Genomic DNA, 20,442 nt, shown 5'->3' with positions numbered 1-20,442 from the left:
AAAGAGAAATTAATTGTTATTATGACAGTTTCTGTAAACCTCTAATGATTTCTAACGTTTTTTAAAATACAGCTCAAAAGCAATGTTATCTATTTCTTCTCGTATTCCATTCCCAAGAGTTACATATGCATTTTGAAATTCCTGAATACATGTAATACATTCCTGTAAAGTTTTGAAATACCTTACAGTTCAGTCTTTCACAGATAAAGAAGCTAAAGCACAAACATTATAATTTATTTTAATGTAGGGCTCAATGGAAGAGTAGCAATACCTTCCAGATCTTTTGACTCCCGGGACTGTGCTTTAATCAGACACCCATATTTCTGGATAATTTAGCAGTAGTCTGCTAAGCAAACTCAAATTCAGGAGACCTTACTACTTGAAACCAGGGCTGAATAAACAGCTTTAATGGTTCACATCTGGCAGGTCGATTCCCAAATCTTTTAAGGTAAACATTTAAATGTTTGTTTAACACAAGGTGAGACAATAGTGCTGACACAATGGTAGTGGCTGGAAAGTCACATTTCAGGTGGTCAGCAGGCATTTCTAGGGTCCTTTGAAGGCTAAGCAAAGTCTGCCTGAAATCTCTTCCACTTGTTAGTATTTCAGCATGTTGTGTTTTGTTGTGTTGTGTTATTACAAAACACCAGAAGCAAGCATTGAAACACAGGTGATAACGCAGTTGTCTCTCTCCTAGGACACTAGCCAATTACTGGGCAATAAAGTTAGGCTGTTCTTGTGTACATTCTGTTTCCCATTCTTTCATGCAAAAAAATGCAACATCTTTAAAGAAAAGCACTGAATGAGTTCTTGGGGCCACCTGTCCCTGTTAGCCTGGTGGTTAAATAAACTTTTGACAAGTGTGACCCATGAAGTTGACATTTCTATGTCCCTTTGTGGGTCCCAGGTCAGAAAGACTTGGAATGTAAGACTGAAATGAACTTAATAGCTGTAAACTGAAAAATTACCTGGAATTTTCTCATCAATGTTGCTGTGTTCGAGCACTGTAACTACAGATGTTTCTTCCCATCAGACCTCGCATATTGCATTTTTGAAATTAGCCTCCACCAGGAAATGAGGGGCTACTTAACTGCAATTTAAGCTTCAGATTTGCAGTTGTAGCTACAGAGAAATCCCATCTTCCGAAGAAGTGGGCGGAGAGAACTCTAGTTAGTACTAAGGGCTCTTTCAAAAATGTAAGTGAATAATTCAGCCAGGATTATGTTTTTCTTAACAGAATTGCTGGATGAAAATCTCTATAATTTTTTGCCACACATGATGAATACGTACATCCATAAAAAATGTAGAGTTGACTTGAATCAAACTTTACTGAGGTATTTCAAATATTTAGCATGGAAATCACTAGTTTGGATTTGTCCCCATGGAAGAAAGGCATAAGAAGGCTCAAGACTGTGGCTGGATCTCTGATAATAATACTAACTTATGTTTTTTAGGCATCAATCATTATTTATTAAATGTAAAGTAGAAGCAATACTGGTACTTCAAATGTTGATAAAGAGTCTTTTCCAAGCAGAAGAATTTTATGTTTGGCAATATTTAATCTCTTATTTAAATTCTCGTACACAAATTGCCTGCTAGATGTTGATGATGACAGCTTGGTACCATGAGGAGTTGTTCTCACATAAGAAAACCTGTTGCCTTGTAGCCATGATATTATACCGTCAAAAGAACTAATACATACAAATACCAGTTTTCTGCATATGTTCCAAAGGAAGAAGATAAAAATCGTGTGTATCAATGCTTATGTTCCTTGGGAAGTAGTTTGGATTGGTCAGAATATATGCAGTGCTATTTAGTGTTATGGACCAGCAAAAACTCTAATCTGAATTTTCCTTAGCTACTGCAAAAACATCTTCTGTAGCTGAGCTTATTTAAATGCTAATGCTTACTTAGATTGTAATACTTTTATCAGGAACTGCATAAGGTATTCCTGCAAATAGCTTGTGAACTTTATGGTTCATTAGGTCATACTGGAACACCTGTTAAACTGATTTCTGTGGCTGTGACAAGTAATAATGTGGAGTTTTTGACTGCAGAATTATGAAAATCTGTATCATACTTACAGTAGGGTAACCGTACCATGACTGGAAGGTCATACTGATCTGTAGAGTGACCACCGTGAGCTGAGGTTTAAATTCTGGTCTAGAGTGGCACCTAGAAGACCCTGGTTTCCAGATACTTTTAATTCCCACAGAAGCTACATCTTCAGCTCCCAAGGCAAGTGTATGTCAAGTGAATATTGTTCTGCTAAAGCTGCAGAATAGTGCACCACTGGGGAGGCTGCTGCAGTCACTCACGTGGAAAACTGGAATGTTTGGACCATAAGACTAAAGACAAAAAACTTACAGCTGTGTCTGACTAAGTTGCTTATGATATTAGTAAGTAAGTAGGACAGGCCCGATGGGCCCCTGACTAACCTTGAACTGTCAGATGTCAGGCTAGAAAAAGGATGGGCAGCTATATGCTTTGTGTTTTTATATGTCAGCTTGAAGCTGATTTATAGTAGCTTTCCAGTCTCGGAGCAACCTGCTTAGGGCTTCAAGGACTGGATTGGATATTACAGACTTTCCAGCATGTACACAGGCAGCTCAGAGAGGCTTTCAATATGGAAAATGGGAGGTCAAATTAAGGGATTGATGTAAATGCACACTCTGAAGTTACTCTTTCTGCTATCTGAGATTTCTGATTCTAAAAGACAAAGTGCATAATCCTGAAATTTGGCAAGCGCAATTGAAGATGAGTAGCTGTTGCTTTCTCTCTGTCTTGATTTTCCACTTTTATTGGAAAAGTTATGATATGCAAGGTTATAGATTTCTGGCATTTCTCACCAGCTTTGAATGAGCACTTTTGCTTTGGTAGCAAAATACTTATGTATATTTAATGGCTAAGACATGACAAAGTCTTTTTCACCTCCTGAATTTTTATTCACTACCTGTTACAGCTGTGTAAAAGTTAAGACGTAAGCCTGATTTGGATAGGGCCAGTTAACATCTGTGCTTGCTTGGTAGCTAAATGGAGATGGAATTCATATTCTAAACACCTTTCCTTTGTGATATGCTTTGATAAGGCAACTAGCCAGAAGTTGAAGGTGTGTATTGCTTCTGCATCCATCACTCTGTGTGCTCCCCACTTTGTGGCAGGCAGTGAAGCTGACTCACAGTTCAAGCAGTAGTGGCTCATGATGTTCACCAAGTGGTGGTCCCAAATTTCATATATGCTTTCCTCCCATCTGTTAAGTGGATGAGTCATTTATGACTCAATTTTCTCCACTCAGCTTAAGAATAATTCCTAATGAGTCAGACAGAATGTTTTTAGGGACTCCTGCTGTTGGAGAGCACTTCACCTCTACTGCTCTCATCTTCCCATCTCTCCTGTACTGTGGGCTGTGATCTAACTTCCAGAGCAGAATCCTTTTACCTGAAACTCAGGATTGGTGAAATTGCTGCTTTAGTGAGCCGTTTCTGACTTAGGTATGACTTTTAGCTTTGTCTATAGTACTGTCACTTAGTGAGGTGGAGGTCAGCCTCGTGGATTGTAGTGAATTAGACAGTGTATGTAAAGCCCAGGTACTGGACCTCCTGGAAGTGCTTGTGGCACAGACAGTGCTTCTGCGGGGCATGCTGATACAGGGACAGGACCTGCCCTTCCTGGTGGCTGTGTCCACCAATGCCAACAGATGATCTTGCTCACAGCCGTCTAATCCATTGCCTCAGCAGCATGGATCCAGGCTTTCCTTCAGCTGGAGGACATTCAGTGAGGACAATTAGGTTCACAAGTTTGTTATTCCTTCTGTTGTGCGCAATGAATAGAGAGAGTTGGCCTGGGCTTTTGTACTCGATATGTTTCAATTCTAGGCAAATCTTTGTATGTTGGCTCTGTGTTTGGAGTGCAAGTTCAATATAAGTCCTTGTCATGGATGACTGTACTCTAACCCAAGAGACAGTGGGAAAGCGCAGGTACCAGGCTGCTGGCAGGCTCCTGAGAGTCACTGGCAGGATCAGTGATAGGCCTCTGGAAAATGGTTACAAATGCCTCATTTGTAACAATAAAAATTGGGCAAACTGAACTGCTAGTATGCAGCAACGGTCTGCATTTGTACAGAGAGCTTCAATAATTTTCTTAAAGTTGCTTGTAAAGTCTATAGGTGATAAAGAAGAGGTCGAGGGATGGCAGTGAACTTTTGGTGGACTTATCTTCATATGTATATATGTGCTCTTTTGACATACTGCAGCTAAAAATCTATGTAAATGTACACTTCCCATAGAGAAAAATGCAGACAGTGCATCCATGAGATGCAAGTAGCAGCTCATGTCTCTTACTGTTTTCCCAACCATATGGCCAGTCCTATAGTCTGGGGCCCCTTATGTAAGAGAGATCCTGTTCCATGCTTCACTGCTGCATGACAGTTCACTGGAAAAAGAGTTTGAGAACCACTAATGGAAAGAATTACAAGTTTCTTCCATATCTGAATCTTAAAGCTTTTTAATTTCCAAATAATTCCATTAATAATCAAAGTTTGTACACTTAAAACTGAATCTTTGAACTATATCTCCTTTTACTTATCTTTCCGTTTAATTAGAACTAAATAGCTGTTTCTCCTCAGCTCATTCTTTTGCCCCTAAAGCAATTTCTTATATTATGTCCTCGCTAATTACTAAAATCACATCTAAATAGCATCCATTCCTGATGGCTCCATGATTGTTTAAGGATTCACCACCAGAAATAGCTTTTGCTTCTAATCTATGTCTGAAATTAAATGCCTCATAATAATGTCATTTTCTGCTTGACTTTATTCTCTGTTAGCAGATATTTTCTAATTGGAGATTAAAGATAATGTGGATGTTGCCCCCACACTTAAATGAATACTTCAGTTTTTAGTAGGGTTGATAATATAGAATGTAGAGGCAAAAAAATGATAGTTAACAGCAATAACTGTATGAAAATGAGGGTTCCTACACCTGGAAGGAAAACCAAAACATTTTAATATGATCACCTAAAAGGGATCAAATTATTTCCTCTCCAGACATCTGATAGCCATGGAATGTGAAAGGTTTTTTATTTAATTTAGTTGACACCAGAAGACTGGAGAATGATGTTTAAAATAACTGAATTTGAAGAAAGGGAGTGAAACAGACAAACTGCACATGCCTTTGTTATCAAAATAATAATTAAAAAATCCTCTTAAACACATTTTTGAAGGACAGAATAATTAAACAATCACATTTGGGGACAAACAGTTATGGAAAAGAGAGACAACAATGGGCCAAGACAAAAGAAAAAACAGTCAGGGTGGAGTAAGATTGCTAGGTCATACTCCCAGACATCAGCCTACAGCCTGGTGTTGGACTTTGGTCTCACTAATAGCTATAGCACAAAAAGCAGGAATGTACTGATTTCAGTTTATTCATGCCACAAAGTCAAGAGGTACAAAATAGTGAGTGTGATCATAAACGTATTGCATAAAAGCAATTGCATGACCTTGTGAAACAAAAATAATAGCAATAAGAAATATTTAATGGAAAAGGTAAGGTTATGCTTCTAAGGATTAACATTTCTATTAGAAACTGGAGGCCCATCTGTTGGAAGTGGTGGAGAAGATAAAGACTGTTGATTACAAGGCACAAGAAGACGTGTAACCTTGAAAAAAGCAAACATGTTCCTAGGAGCATATTGGCTGAGGTCATTCCAGCAAAGATGTGTTCAATGCTGTTGACAAGGGGCTAGTTAATCTTTATATGCTTCAGCACACTGAAGCCTTGCTTGTCAGAGCAGAAAAAAGTATGCAAACTGTAACTTTTCAATTCCGCATGCTAAACAATGTATACAGATTACATGCTTCTGTGAGTGTCACTCAGTAACATTGGTGACTGTAGAGATGGTTTTTGCATCACTGGAGATAATGCTACTCGTTGCAGATTTTATAGCTTGAAGAAGATGCTGTTCTCTAAAATGTAGTTTTCCAACTAAGTACTTCAATTTATCTACCACTAAACAGAACAACATTTCATTACTGACTTTAATGGAATCGGGAAGGAACCTAAGAATATCCTTATTGGTGCCTAGTGTTTTGTAGATGCCTTTGGAAAATCTGGTATGCAGAACTGACCAAGAATAGCAGTCTTCTCTTATGAAGAGATCTGCAAATAGAAGCAACTAAGGAAAAGATTTCTGAACTATGTCTTTGCCGTTTTACTTAAATTAAAAGAAAAGGTAGGAGAAAACAGTTAATTTCACCACATGCACTGCATATTATTTTTTATTCGTCACTTATATTTTCAATAGCACAAGCTGCCATGTAAAAAAACATATGTAAAATAAGTATTTGGAGAGTGTCCAGAAACAGGCTATGCCATTGGATCCTCCTGGATTCTTTCTGAACTCTAACCAAAATGTAATAGAAGTTTAGACTCTGTGTTGGTTCAGTTTGAAAAGATTTATTACATTAATTTCTTTCATTTGTTTTGCTGGAAGAAATGATGCAATAAAGAAATGGGGCCAAAACTCTCATCATTGTTGCATTTCAGCAGGTTGATAACCAAATTATTTTGTTGTCAGTGAAACATGCAGAGATTTATGTGTCTCACATCATAACTAGTTTCACTAATGAAATATGAACTAAAAAGTAGTTACTGAAATATTAACATCCCGAGCACCTCTGCAGCCTGACAGTCCCACTTGAATTAAAACCCATCCTCTCTCTCCTGTCGCTGGTTTATTAGCTATTTTACAGTTCTTATACTGACTCTCAGCTTCTCTGGTGTATTAAGAAACTTCCCACATGTTTCCTTATGGTTTGCTGAAGTCTGACTTTACAAGTTAATTGATATTTATACTCTGGATCATTTTCTAGCTCAAAAGAATTTTCTGAGACTTTTTAAAGTTATTTTTCTGCTTAAAGGGAAAGGTAGCTAAAGTTGTTCTCCTTCTATACATCCCCAAGTTTATAAGACCATGTTTTTCCTGAACCCAGCTAGGATTCTGGTAAAGAAGTAATCAAACTGTCATTACTAATGACTAGGCAGGTCAATATTTCCTAACAAGGAGGAATGGAGCAATGGATATAAACTTAAATGTCAGTAGATAATTCTCCAATGGATAGTGGATGTGAAATGAAAAGGTGAGGTGGGGCTGAGCTAGAGTTCAGTGAATGCTATCCAGGTTCTATAACCTGAAATAATTTTTACCTTGGTTAACACTTATTTGTGGATTCATGATTACTTTTTCCCTGTCCTGCTACTGTGTTTCAAATAGTACAATAGAAAATCTCCAATAAATTGTCACTTTCCTCAAAGAAATCTGGAGGTTTATCAGGCAAGATACTACTGTTAGAGAGCTCCAACTGTTCAGGGAGGGACCTCTGATCTTTGCATGGATATTTTGGGTGAGTCACACAAGTTATTTGTCCTGGTTTTGGCTGGGATAGAGTTAATTTCCTTTCTAGTAGCTGGTATAGTGTTATGTTTTGGATTCACTATGAGAAGAATGTTGATAATACACTGAAGTTTTCAGTTGTTGCTAAGTAGTGTTTATATGAAGTCAAGGATTTTTCAGCTTCTCATGCCCAGCCAGCAAGAAGACTGGAAGGGCACAAGAAATTGGGAGGGGACACAGCCAGGGCACCTGACCCAAACTGGCCAAAGGAATATTCCATACCATGTGATGTCATGCCCAGTATATAAACTGGGGGGAGTTGGCCAGGGGGGGTGGATCGCTGCTCGGGAACTAATTGGACATTGGTTGGCGGGTGGTGAGCAATTGCATTGTGCATCACTTGTTTTGTATATTCCAATTCTTTTAGTGTCGTCATTATTATAATTATTATTTTCTTCCTTTCTGTCCTATTAAACTGTCTTTATCTCAAGGCACAAGTTTTACTTTTTTCCCTGATTCTCTCCCCCATCCCATTGGGTAGAGGGGGGGAGTGAGCAAGCAGCTGTATGGTGCTTAGTTGCTGGCTGGAGTTAAACCCCTACATTACCACAAATAATGTTGCAAGAGTAATATGAGTAACTAGCAGCATTGGAGAGCTGCAGTCCTCCAGGTGTTGAGGGCAGAAGGTTTCTGATATGTGAAAGTTACATCTAGTCTAGGAGATAATTCTTAAAACTGTTGTAACTGATCTAATTTTTACTTTGAAGGGTTAAGCAGATGCATCTGCAGTTGTCTTCACTTGGTACTTCTGTGCTTACATCTGCAGAAGGGTAGTGCTAGGATCCTTCAGGGTATAAACCACTCAGTATTTTTGTTTTGCTGTATTAGGCCCAAAGAAATCCCTCCACATGTAATTAGAAGTGTCAAAACAAGTTTCTGTGTGATACTTTGACCTAATGTGTCTTACAGCATTTTAAAATTGCTTGCATGTCTGGAACTGCAGATTAAAAAAACCCCAACAAAACCCCAAACTGTCTTAATTCGGTTTAATTCAGTCCTTTGCACTTGCACATTTCAAGTAATTTTTTTCCCATCATCTTTGTGATGTTAGCTGTTCTCCATTTCCTTTGACAATTAACAATAAACTGGATGTTGTCAGTAGGGATTTCCTTTTGCGTGTAGAGGAATGCTTCTCCAAGGTATTACTGCCGTCTCTGTCTTCCTTCCAAACCTTTAAGCATATACTCAGCTCACTATGCAGAAGACAGATGGAACAGTAAGCCATTGGATAATAATTCCTAGTCCACTGATTAGTCCTTGCTTTTAAAACTGTGCTTGAATTTATTGCTCCATCATGCCAAAAAGAAAGTTTTTTTCCATGTAGCAAGCACATGGCAGGCAGCAGCAGCAGCATTAACTTGTCCATGTTGTTCTGGCAATGTACTTCACTCCTCTGCAGGAGCCATCCCCTGTGTCAGATAAAGCGCTTATCTCTGTAGCCATCAGTTCTTAACATTTCAGATAGCCAAAGTGAAGGGCAGCTGTACTGATGATTTGCACTCCTCAAACTACGTTAAGAATTTTCTTCCTCAGGAAAGCTACTAAGATTTGTTTTATATAGACCAATGCAGGCCAAATTAAAATTATTGCAGTGATATGAACTGAAGCAGTGCTCTAAAGTGGACATAATTTTTGAAAAAATTTTTTTCCAGAATTTTAAAAAAATTCTGCAATATGATTTTCCACCTAATTATATAAGTTTTATTAAGAATTACATACCTGCATTTTAAAACCTACTAAACCCATTTTCTGTTTTATATTGTTTTGTAAAAGAAAAAAATGAGCCAACTTTGTTATATTCTTTTTTCACTCTGTATTGTGATTCTTTATTTTTTATCACAAAGACAGCTTGTTTCCACATCGCGTTCCCAATTGAGTGCTCTTTTTTTAGTGTACTTAATTAGATGACTCCAGACAGCATGAACGGCACTAAGCTTAAGCAACATCAGCAGCTGATGGCATTGTGTTGCCTAACAACTTCAGAACAGTTTCTCCAATTGTGCTGAGTTGCCATAGTAATATCTGCCCACTGGTGGTGGACTTGCTTGAGAAATTTAAATAAAAACAACTGTCAGACTAACATCATGACAGATACATGTGTTGTGCTGTGTAACCACAGCAACACCAAGAAATGGGAAATTATTTCTGTCACAAACATAAATGAAGCTTGATTTTGCTTAGGATCATCCCTAGTTAAATATCTGTTTTGGGAGGTCCAACATTCTGCTGCTTTATTAGATAAATATAACTATATAAATATATGAGATGGGCACAGATGAGTCCGCAGAATTACTTTATCCATGACACCACTGTCTCCTCTTGGTTAGAGTCGACTGGATTTGCACCTTAAATTTGTGCTGTATGCCGTGGAATCTTTCAATATTGCACACTTAGCATGAGTATCAAATACTTGTCTTGTGAACACTACTCAGGGAGGACCAGTTTTAATACTGTGTTTCTGCAACACAATTCCTTTTTCCTCTTTTTGATGGGAACCATGCTTTACTTTATTTCTTCAACTTGCTGCAAATATTCTTGAGATAATCTCATTCTCCTTTTTAAGCAGTTCGGTTATTTGGAGAAGATAAAGGAGAGAGAGAGAATGCTTGGGGATATGATTTAAAATTATCTTTTTTTTCTTTTATTTTGAAATACCTCTGAGTTCTGAATACTTCTGAGTCTTCCAATTTCTTCAGAGTCTTCCAGGTATTTTAATGTATATGCTGAAGTTGTAGGGTTGAGGTTTTTCTGCCCTGGAAAGCTAATGTAGCAACTTTAGTCCATTAATAATTACCAGCCCATCTGTTTTGCTTCACTGTCCTATTCAGACAGACAGAAAAAAACCCCAAATCACTGCCTCGGCAAAAGACACTGGAGCCTTTACTTTGTATGCGTGTTTCCAGAGTTGCTCCATTTATCTCAATAGATTGAGAGAACCCTTTCCCCTCTGCTATTCAGTCTGCCTGTTTAGGTTTCCTGGATTAAAATTCAGTTTAGTCAAATACTTGGATGAAATGATGCTTTAATTTGGTCTCCCTGACAGGGATTTTTCCTCCCCTAAGCAGCAGCTGATTGCTTTTCTCAGTATGGTCCACAGCTGTGGTATTGAGTGATAACTGACCTAGGTTTCTGTCCTGAACCATGGTGTCAAAATCTTCATTTAGAAAGTATCACATTGTCCCATCCCACTCTGCCTTAACTGTCCAAAATTAAATGTGATCAGAGTGGGACCCTGTTTAAACAGACACAGCGTGGAATATTAACTGCTTGCTGATGATATGTTTGCTTAGCAATTTGCAGGCTATCATTCTGATTAATAAAAAAAAATCACTGTATCTATGGAAACAAAGTGTGGAAAATAGCTTTTACGTCTGAGGAATGTTCAAGGAAAATGGTTAGGTGGTTTTAAAAATCATAGCAGCTGTCTTCAGAGCAAAACTTGGGGCATTGCTGGTGTAAAAAGGAATGTAGCAATGTGTGGCATGTAGAAACCAAACACTAATTGCATTCCAGTTAAAAACTGTTTTAGCAAATTATATTTATGCAAATCATTGCATCTGGTTTTTTTTTTCTTATGCTTTTGTGAATTGCCATATCCTAATTAAGGAGATGTCCCAATAGAAGATTTAAATCATATTTATTATTAATGAATTGCCTCTAGTTTCATTCTAAAAGAAATTAAAATTGCTACATGAGGAAAATAAACAATATTTGCATCAAATTTGGCACTGGTTTTGCTCTCGAAGAGCCTCTGTGTGGAACTATGTCTTCTTGCTGTAGAGTTAAGGAAGCATATATGTATTCTTCTCTTTCTTTCCCGTTTTAGTTTTCTGGGTAAAAAGTGTTAACCAACAAACAACAGTTTTAGGAAGGCTCCTGGCATTAAAAATTCTAGCCTTAAAGATGTGTTTTTCCCTCAGGTTATTGACTTCTACAGGTTATTGTTTGATGTGCTCAGAGCATCTGTTGCCATGTGCCATTGTCACAGGAAACACAGGAAACTGCATTTTTTTAATGACAAATAAAAATAGGTGACTGAGTTTATTCACCTTCTCTGATACTGTTGATGGACACGGAGGGTCATAGTCTTCCTCAGTTATCACACTTCCATTCATATTACAAATACACCTTTGAGAACATGAACTCAATTCCGTTTGGGTGAAGGTAAATAAGATATGCTACAGGAACACACACAGTGCTTTCCAGCCACTAAGTGGTGGTTGATCAAGGGACTAGATCAGAGCTTCTCTGGAGTAAATCCCCCTGATGCACATGTAGAGGAGACATCATGCCCTCAGCTCTATAGACTTGCTCCTATTGCAATCTATTATTGAGGTAATTGACTGAGCTGTGAGTAGACTGGAGAAAAAACCCAGCTCTCCCAGGGGATAGTTCTGAACAGGGCATTTTTCCTTAGAAAAAAGGAAGGAGCTGAGGGAGCAAGTGGATTTTATATTTCACTATCTTCACTGTTTTATTAAGCATATTCTTTAACAAATTGAAGAAAATGTCAAAAGAGAATATTCAATTTTCTTAGTAATATATTAGTATAACATATTTTATAATTCAGGTCCTTTATTGTAAGCTGTTTCTAATGTGGAGTTAGGCCAGAGGGCTTGCCTGTTGATTTCCTTAAATTTCCTTAAATTGGATGAATAAACAAAAGCTCATCTAGTGTATCTTACCATGGTCAGCATTAAGGAGGACACAGATCTGAAATCCTCTGTCGATAGTAATTTCCAAAGGTTTTGGGTAAAGGCAAAAGAATGGAGTTTTACAGAATGTACGCTGTGTGGCCCAGCTGTAGCTGGCAGCCTTGGGTGACATGAAATATTAAAAAGGGGAAAAGTTTATTTAGGCTGTGGTGGGAGGGAGCCCAAAGCACAGTGGTTAATACTTTGTAGCAAGAGCAGAAAGGAACAGCTTTTCCAAGTTCCTTTTCAGTGAAATACTGTTCCTCAGGGGCCAGTAAAGGCATTTGAGTATGATGCAAGTTGAAATGAGGTGCAAGAGCTTTGTGGCAGCAGAGCCCTCCATGTTCCTTGTGAAACCAGCCTTTGCTGATGGCAGGAGAGTGGCTGCAGGAGCTCTTCCGTGACTGCATCCCATTTAGATTCACTGCAAAGTTTGGTTTTCATTTGAAACTCATACTTCTTGCCTGTACTCTGTGTTCTAGGGGAAAAGAAACTTCTAGAGGTAAAATACTACTAGTGAGAGTCAGCCTTGGGAGCTTTTACTTGGGTCCATATTGTAACCAGAATCTGAATGTTTATTTAGAGGTTTGGGGTCCTTAATTTGACCTGGCCTAGACCTGTTTGTAACAGCAGTGGATCAGTTAGTGGGGAACAAAAAGTAGATAGAAAGAAGGAAGAAAAAGAAAACATGATGTAACACAGAAAACTAAAATAAATGAACAGGCAGACAACAATAAATATTTAAGATATGTCTCAAGATATGCATATTTAAGATGCATAATTTATTTAAGATATAACGCAATATAATTGAAACATTAATTGCCAAAATATACTTGCCTGAGCCTTTGAATGCTTTAATACTTTTTAAAGGCCCATGTAAGGCATAAAACTTCAGATATTTTAAAACTGCTATTACTGCTTTGATGGACATGTTTATTTGCTTGAAAAGAAACTGAGCTCAGTGAGGAATCCAAGTATATTGCAATAGTTCTAGCTGAATTTACACCTTTTCACTACATGTCAAAAGAATTGTTCACATGGATTAAAATATTTTAGCAGTTAAGTATTATTCTAGAATTTATGGGCAGCTGACTTTGGAAAACATTCATGTAGAGGCAGTACAAAGTGATATAACATCATCTGCAAAAGTGTTTGTGAAGGACAACACTGTGTTTTATCTAGCCATAAGCAGCAAAGTGCTCCTTAGTGGATGGTACAGCAGAGTTTTTCTGTGAGAAAGATTTTGTTTGTTTGTTTTTGGTTTGTTTCCATATTCTTTCAGGTACAATAACAGTTTATGGGAGTGTTTCCAGATCATCCTTGTGAGTTATGCCGTGTGTGCAGTTTGGAAAGTCAAATGTCTGCAAACGTGTCTGGATGTTCCAGACAATGTTGGATTGGTTTTGCAGTGGGATTCTCTTGGAGGGACACAGATTGAATTCCAATGAGTGAGACAGGAACTTCGAAAAATTTGGTGAACAGTCCTAATATAGAGAGCATTTAAATTTCTAGCACTGAGAATTAAGAAAACAAAGCACACCTTCCCCCCCCTCCAACCCCCCCAAAACAGAACAACAACCGAAAAAACCCCTCTGGATGTAATACATACCAGATACCTGAAAAAATACCTTTTTTTGTTTTGGCATCCTGATTTTCCCTCTTTAAGAAACATGTCAAGGAATGGATGAAAATGATAAATATTACACCAGCAAACTTATGACAGGGGACACATGCTTTGCTTTCGCTTACTAAAGGGGAGTCTGAGGCATTGGGAGACTAAGCAAGTTAGGTAAGGTCATACAAGAAACCTGTGACAAAAATAGACCTTCCCTCTCCAGATTCTCAGGATGGTGCACTTGTAGCAACACCTTTTTTCTGGTGTACCCATTATTAAACCAATTTCATTGAGAAGACAGCATCGCTGATAACATGCAAAAATTAAAATGATGAAGTATTTGAGGAGACCCTTAAAAAGGCTCCTGCTAAATTAATGTTGTTTCTGTAAAAAAGTGTGGCTAAAGACCTGCATATTACTTAGGTTCTAGGAAAAGTTACACCCTCAGTATATAAATGAAAACAATTGCAAATAAAATAGTAATTTATTTTAAATCTAGCAGATAGGACCAGTTTACTGCAGTATAAATTGTGTAAATAACCCTATTCCTTTCAAAAAATGAATCACAACAATTCAAAGTTTCCAATTCAGGTCTCTGTATTAGTGAGTATAAAGGAAGTTTTATAAAAAAATAATCAGAACATATTCTTAGGATATCACATCTATTAAATTATTTCAAAAGCTCCTCACTGTGTGTATGTATCTATATCTGAATTAGAACAGTTTATAATTGTACATTTAGTTTGATACTGAATCTTCATCGGCAAAAGCCATACTTTAAGAAAGGCACACTTTTTAAAAAAAAGCAGTTTGCTCTTGTTAGCTCTTACTCATAATATTGCTCTAAGCAGAAGGGAAACTCCTCTTCATTTGAACATTGAGTATATTTCCTTTTGTATTCACATAATCCAGAATAAACTATATTATGTGAAATGTTTTGTTTAGATGTCATTAATAAATCTGTTAAGTTAATAAATCTGAGCTGTGATTTGGAAAGGAGAACACTGCAATTCCTTCAAAAAGCATATTTTTATCAATGGAAGATAAACGAATACAAAAATATAAGAATAAAGAATTGTTAAATTTGGAATTTTATTTGAGTGGTTAGTGCCTGTGGACACACAAACAATGTGGTTACAAAATCACAGTTTACTTACAAAATCATTTGACTTTAATATTACAAAAAGTTATTAAAAATAAAGAGGAATACTCTTTCAATGTTCTCTCAAGTGTGAGTGGATACAGAAAGTATCCCATGTATTTCTTTTAATTTTTCCTCACAGGCTTAACATCCTCACAGGTATCCTCATGCCCATGTTTCAGTGTACCAAAATGAATTCTTTGTGAAGTATAAGAGTGTCTTGAATGGGTATGTGATAGAATAGACCAACTGAAATTGAAAAATGTTATCATTCTATGCTATGCATCACAATTAAAAACGTACTCAAACAGAATGGACTTAAGCAGAACATGCCTTTGCATACAATATAGCAAAAACATATAATCAGCAAAAATTTCATTTTCAAGTAGGCTTTGTTTGGATGACCTGATTGAGTGTAAGCGATTTGTAACAGTGGCGTTGGGTTTGTATTTACAGAAGGCTACATCTTGCACCAATTCAAATAAATAGGTCATCATACAGAAAATAATGCATAATCAAACCTCAAAACACTAGTGCCCTGTTACATGAATGTTCTTAAAATGTAATATTAGCCATTTCAGTCTTTGTTTTTAATACAGGGAATTTTCTGCAGGTAGCTGAGAGAGAATGTGGAATATATAAATGACTTTAACCTAGGAAATATTTTATTATTTGTGCTACCTTGCTTAAACTGAGTTTTGCTGTGTGCAGCTGTTCATGATTTTAGAATTTATTTTCCTTTGTCAGATTACTTTTCTTACATACTATTAAAACGTTGCCAAAGTACTTTTGCTAGCAGAAAAAAAATGTCTAATGGTTTGTTTGGAAAAGAAGTTCATTTTAGCTTTGCCTTGCAGTTTTATTGTTACGGCAGGGACAGGGTAAGTGCCAGTTCAAGTCACATTTCTGTGTACATTGTACAAAGAAAATAGCACATGGTTCATTTCCCTTCCCTGTCTGTCATTTCTTACAGAATTGTTTCATCGCTTAGTAGATGCGTCAGTTTGTTCACTTTTCAATTGTCAAATTAGTATTAAATTTCTACTCTTATTAAACCTCAACAGTGTATGTGTTAACTAGTCAGAATTACATTACAACTTTAGGGTGCTCACACAGATGATTACACATATAAATTTAGTTGCAGCTGCTGTAGAGTATTTTAGGATTTTGGTCTGCACATTGAACTTCCATGCTGTATTTAAAGGAAAAAGAAACCTCTTTCTTTTAGTTTTAACCACTGGAACGTACTTCTTTTAAAAGCTACTTATTTTAAGGCAAAATGAACAGTGCTCCAACACGTTGATTATTAAATAGTCTGCTCTGCAATAAAGTGTGAGCAAATGTTATCTCCATCTGTGATCTTCACTGAAGACTAAATAAGGGAGAACTTACATCTAAGAACATTTTGAATATGATGCATTTGCTGTTGAAAAGGCCAAGTTTATGCAACTTTGGTATTGCAATATTAGTACTTGGAAAACATGGAGACTGTTCATTCATGTAAATGAGACTGCAGATAAGGAAGATGGAAAGACTGACAGCTCTGCAGTTAAAAGAGATTTGGATATCAATGTCCCATTGCCATGCTAGAATGTATTTCACCTTATATCTTTGAATCCGAAAGGTCTTTAGGATAAAGGTACATTGAATATATTCCATGCTTTACTGTAATTTAGTTCTGAGGATTCCTTTCATGTCTCTGTTCCTTCACAGTTTTAAATTCTATGTGACAACAGGATGATCTATTTTTTTTTTATATAGAAAACCAAAAAAGCAGAAGTATAGGGCCCAATTTTAATGGTTTTTGAGAAGTATAAAGCATCTTCAGTGATACCTAAAATCAGTGGGATTTAATCAGTAATTCCCATGATCAGAGATTTAGCTAATAACCCAGATTACTATGGCTTGAATTAACATAAAATTTTGAGATTTTTTTTAAAAAACCTGGAATTTAAAAAAGCAGAATGTAAATGCTATGTATTCCATATAACAATAGCAACAAAAAATATATATATATATTTTTTTTTTTTTCCTATACTAACTGAAGAGACTCCTAAGTTGGTTTCAGGTTCAGTCCCATGTACAATGTCTGTCACAGAGAGCCCAGCCTCAAGCGAGTGAACTATATAATTATGCACCCATGCTAATATTTCTGTGAAATCCTTGCAATTGTCCTTGAGTGCTTAATGATCAAAGAGAAACTGGTTCATAAAGTGGCACATGAAGGGGCTGACTTATCTCATGGAAAATATAGCTCCTTCAGATTTAAAGGACAAATCCAAAACCAGATCAGCTAACTCTAAAGAATTTCTACTTTCTAATTTTGCAACATATCAATTAGATGATTAGTAATAATACCAGTAGTATTGTTACAATGATATTACAATGAACAATCACTAAAATGCTACTGGGATGATTAGCTCTTTTCTTATTTCCTTTTTTTTATTTCTGTAGGGGCCAGCAGCTGTACCCCCTGACAAGTGGCTCTGATTGCATTGTAGGTTGATGCAGAGTGTAAAGATACTTCATAGCTTCAGAAAAACTAGCAGACGTACTGGATGCCTTCAGCATGTAGTGTCAGGGTGATGTGTGCAAGCCCACTTACCTCTCACCGTGTACCATCCATGCAGTGGTAGCTAATGGCTATCAGTACCCACAGCAGCCTGCTCACAGCTTGCTTAATAACTACCCTGAAACGTCCACTGTAGGCAAAGCTGCCTTGCTGGGTTAGCAGGGCTGAAATTCAAACTATAAGCAGGCACTTGTCTGTGTAAGCATCTTCAAATGTATATTAATGTATTTCACATTATGCTCTGTCTTAAACGCTTTGAGGTAGGACCACAGTTACAGTTTTTATGATTTGCTTTTCTAAAATTCAGTGTGCAATTTATGCAAATTTCCAATATGTTTTGTTTATCAGTTAATTAAAAATCAAAAATATTGTTTTTTCAAATTTATTCTCCTGTTTACACTTCTTGTTCAGCAAACGGATTCTTGGCTTGGGACCAAATAACTGTGTTTTCTGTATAATTAAGTCCTAAATGTACGTATATGAGAAGGACAAAAATGAAAGGAATAGGAAGATAAAATGCAAAGATTTAATTTCTTTAAAGTGGCAGTCTTGCAAGTTCATTATTATTCTTCGATGCTGTTCTTGCTTTTAAAAAAAATGCCAAGTCTGATTAGAAACTTTATTTAGAGAGCATAAATTCTTCATCGGGGACTTCTTTTTAGACTAAAACTCCATGTTATTTCTGGCATTCTGAAGACAGTTATGAACTGCCTGACACTGAACAGATTATGGGTAAAAAATCATCTCTGCATTAGTGTGATCAGAGTGATGAGTGTTTTGGTTTTGTCTCCTGTTGTTTGTTTTCTTTGCCATTGTCATTTTATTTTTCCTTTGTTTCTTTTCAATTTGAGCTTTCCAGCATGTCCGTAAATATTTTGCGGCATCCTTTGGGATGTTATGGGCTTACACCGCCTTTGGATTAGGTCTATTTTTACACTGAATTTGCAGCAAGAACATTGAACGTAAATCTTACAGAGTTTTTTCTCTATTGTTTTTCATGCATTACAAAAGATCTTCCTAAACTGCTGTCTTCATCCAAATGGCTGAAACCTGGTACACAAAATGAAACAAAGAGCTGCTTTGGAAAATACAGAGAGATTATGAGAAACTTGAGATACTGCATATTTTTTAAATTTCTAGCAGAAATACTCTGTTTAATCCACCAGATACTTGCTATTAAAAGTATGTGGAGGATAGGAAGAATTAGAAATTCTGGACTAAAATGATTCCACAGAACAAGATAGTTGTTAGTTATGAAAGGCCACATTTGTTTGAAACTTACACCAGTGCCAAGCGTAATTTTGTTTGTGCGGCCCTTGCTGCCTTGACCTGGCGTGAGTTTACTCTATAGGGCTATACAGTGAAAGCTGGCCATTGTTTCTTCTCTTCTGCATTATTTTGTGCCAGAGGTACAGCCCTTTTATCCCATGCTGTCATCTCTTACATTTGCCTGAGTTTTATGTAAACTATGGGATACCAAGTATTTCACATTCATAAAGATTCAGATTAGAATAATAAGCATTCACCTACAATGAGTAATATGAAAAAGCGTTAGAAGAGCATTTAACAGGATGTACTTAGACTAACTCTGTGTCCTGAACTGTCTTACAGATGCACAAACAAACAGTAAATTACAGATGGGGTGAAGTTATCTGTAATGGCCTTGGTTAACTTCTCGATTTATGGCCTACCATTGTGTCCCCTTGGCGCTGCCCCTGCCTTTCCCTATGTAAGAAAATGCTGCTCCGCGCGCCTCCAGCTGCCCAGAAATCCATTTTTGGCAAACTTTTAAAAGGTGGGTGCTATCATCTTTTAAAATCCTTACAATTCTAAATCCACAACTTTTAAAGGAAAACAGTTGTTTCATGTCTGACATGGTTGGGGTTTGTTGTCTGAAAAAATAATTTGGAAGAAGACTTTCTGGGATTTCTTTGCCTTCAGCAGACTACAACCCAATTTAAATAGTTCTGACCAAGCAGATCAGTCTTGCTTTTGAACCTCAATCTCAACTATCATCAGGAGCTTCGTAACTTTAATGATTTCCTGAGGAAATCTAAACCCATGTATGTTTTATCTTCTTTTCCTTCTCCTCCTCCTTCTCCTCCTTCTTTAGCCCCCCCCCCCCAAAAAACCCCCAAAACCCCACAAACCAAACCACAGAAAACCAGACAAACAAAAACCCACACCCTGATCATTACTGATGTTGGCAGAGGTCACAGCTGAATAAAATTTCTCCCCTTTTCTTTATTAGGAAGTGACAAATGGAGACTGATAAAAGGTAATGGGGAATAAAAAATTTATCAAAATAGAAGCTCCAGCTTGTTTAGGAAGTGGTTGCAATGTGGGAAGAATTGTTTTTACCTGCTAGTAATTGTGTGGGGCAGTGCTGAGAGATGGCATTTATTCTATTAAAACAAGTAAGAACTGTGTTTGCCTTCTCAGTACTCATTTTAACTAAGTGCAACAGAGGTTTTGTGGCATATTCATAGTCCACAAAGGGAATGTATCTATTATTGTATCTTTCAGATTTTTTTCTAAAATACCATTTTGTAGTGTATAGTCAACTGTGGTATTCTTACAAACAGAAGTTTAATTTGAAGATATTTATTGATTAGGAATGTAAAACTAAGGAAACGTACCTAAGTAGATTTTTCACTGATGAGCACTTTTTTTCAGTGATCAGCCCAAAGGCCATGGACGTTGAATAACTTGATGTTCTGAGTGAGTTAGCAAAGTTTTGGTTTTTTTTTGTTTGGATTTTTTTGCATGTTCTCTAGCCTTTTAGTCTAAGGGGTAGGAAAGCATTTCCAAAAAAGCTCCTGGATATGGATTTTATCTTTATCTAACTTTTACTTTGGGGTATACTTATTTCTTTAACACTTGCTTCTGTGAGGGAAGGAGTTGAGGAACTGAGAAGAGAATGGAGAAGCGTTTTACTATTATGTGCCTGGCACGTTTATGGCTTGTT

General features: G+C 36.9%; 1 protein-coding gene across 2 annotated transcripts in view; it reads left to right on the top strand.

Annotated features, from left to right (window-relative positions):
- PDE1A (phosphodiesterase 1A) overlaps positions 1 to 20,442 on the top strand; it is a 231,004-nt gene that overhangs the window by 28,176 nt on the left and 182,386 nt on the right. Inside the window, exon 3 of one of the 2 annotated variants that reach the window (XM_069781603.1) lies at positions 19,086 to 19,269. The exons of the other annotated variant lie outside the window; for it this stretch is intronic. The gene's annotated coding sequence lies outside the window, so the exon portion shown is untranslated. The remainder of the gene's footprint in view (positions 1 to 19,085; positions 19,270 to 20,442) is intronic. 2 annotated transcript variants of the gene reach the window in all.

This window comes from Haliaeetus albicilla, chromosome 4 (assembly GCF_947461875.1).
Source record: "Haliaeetus albicilla chromosome 4, bHalAlb1.1, whole genome shotgun sequence".
NCBI lineage: Eukaryota > Metazoa > Chordata > Aves > Accipitriformes > Accipitridae > Haliaeetus > Haliaeetus albicilla.
This window is presented reverse-complemented; position numbering and strand designations above follow the sequence as displayed.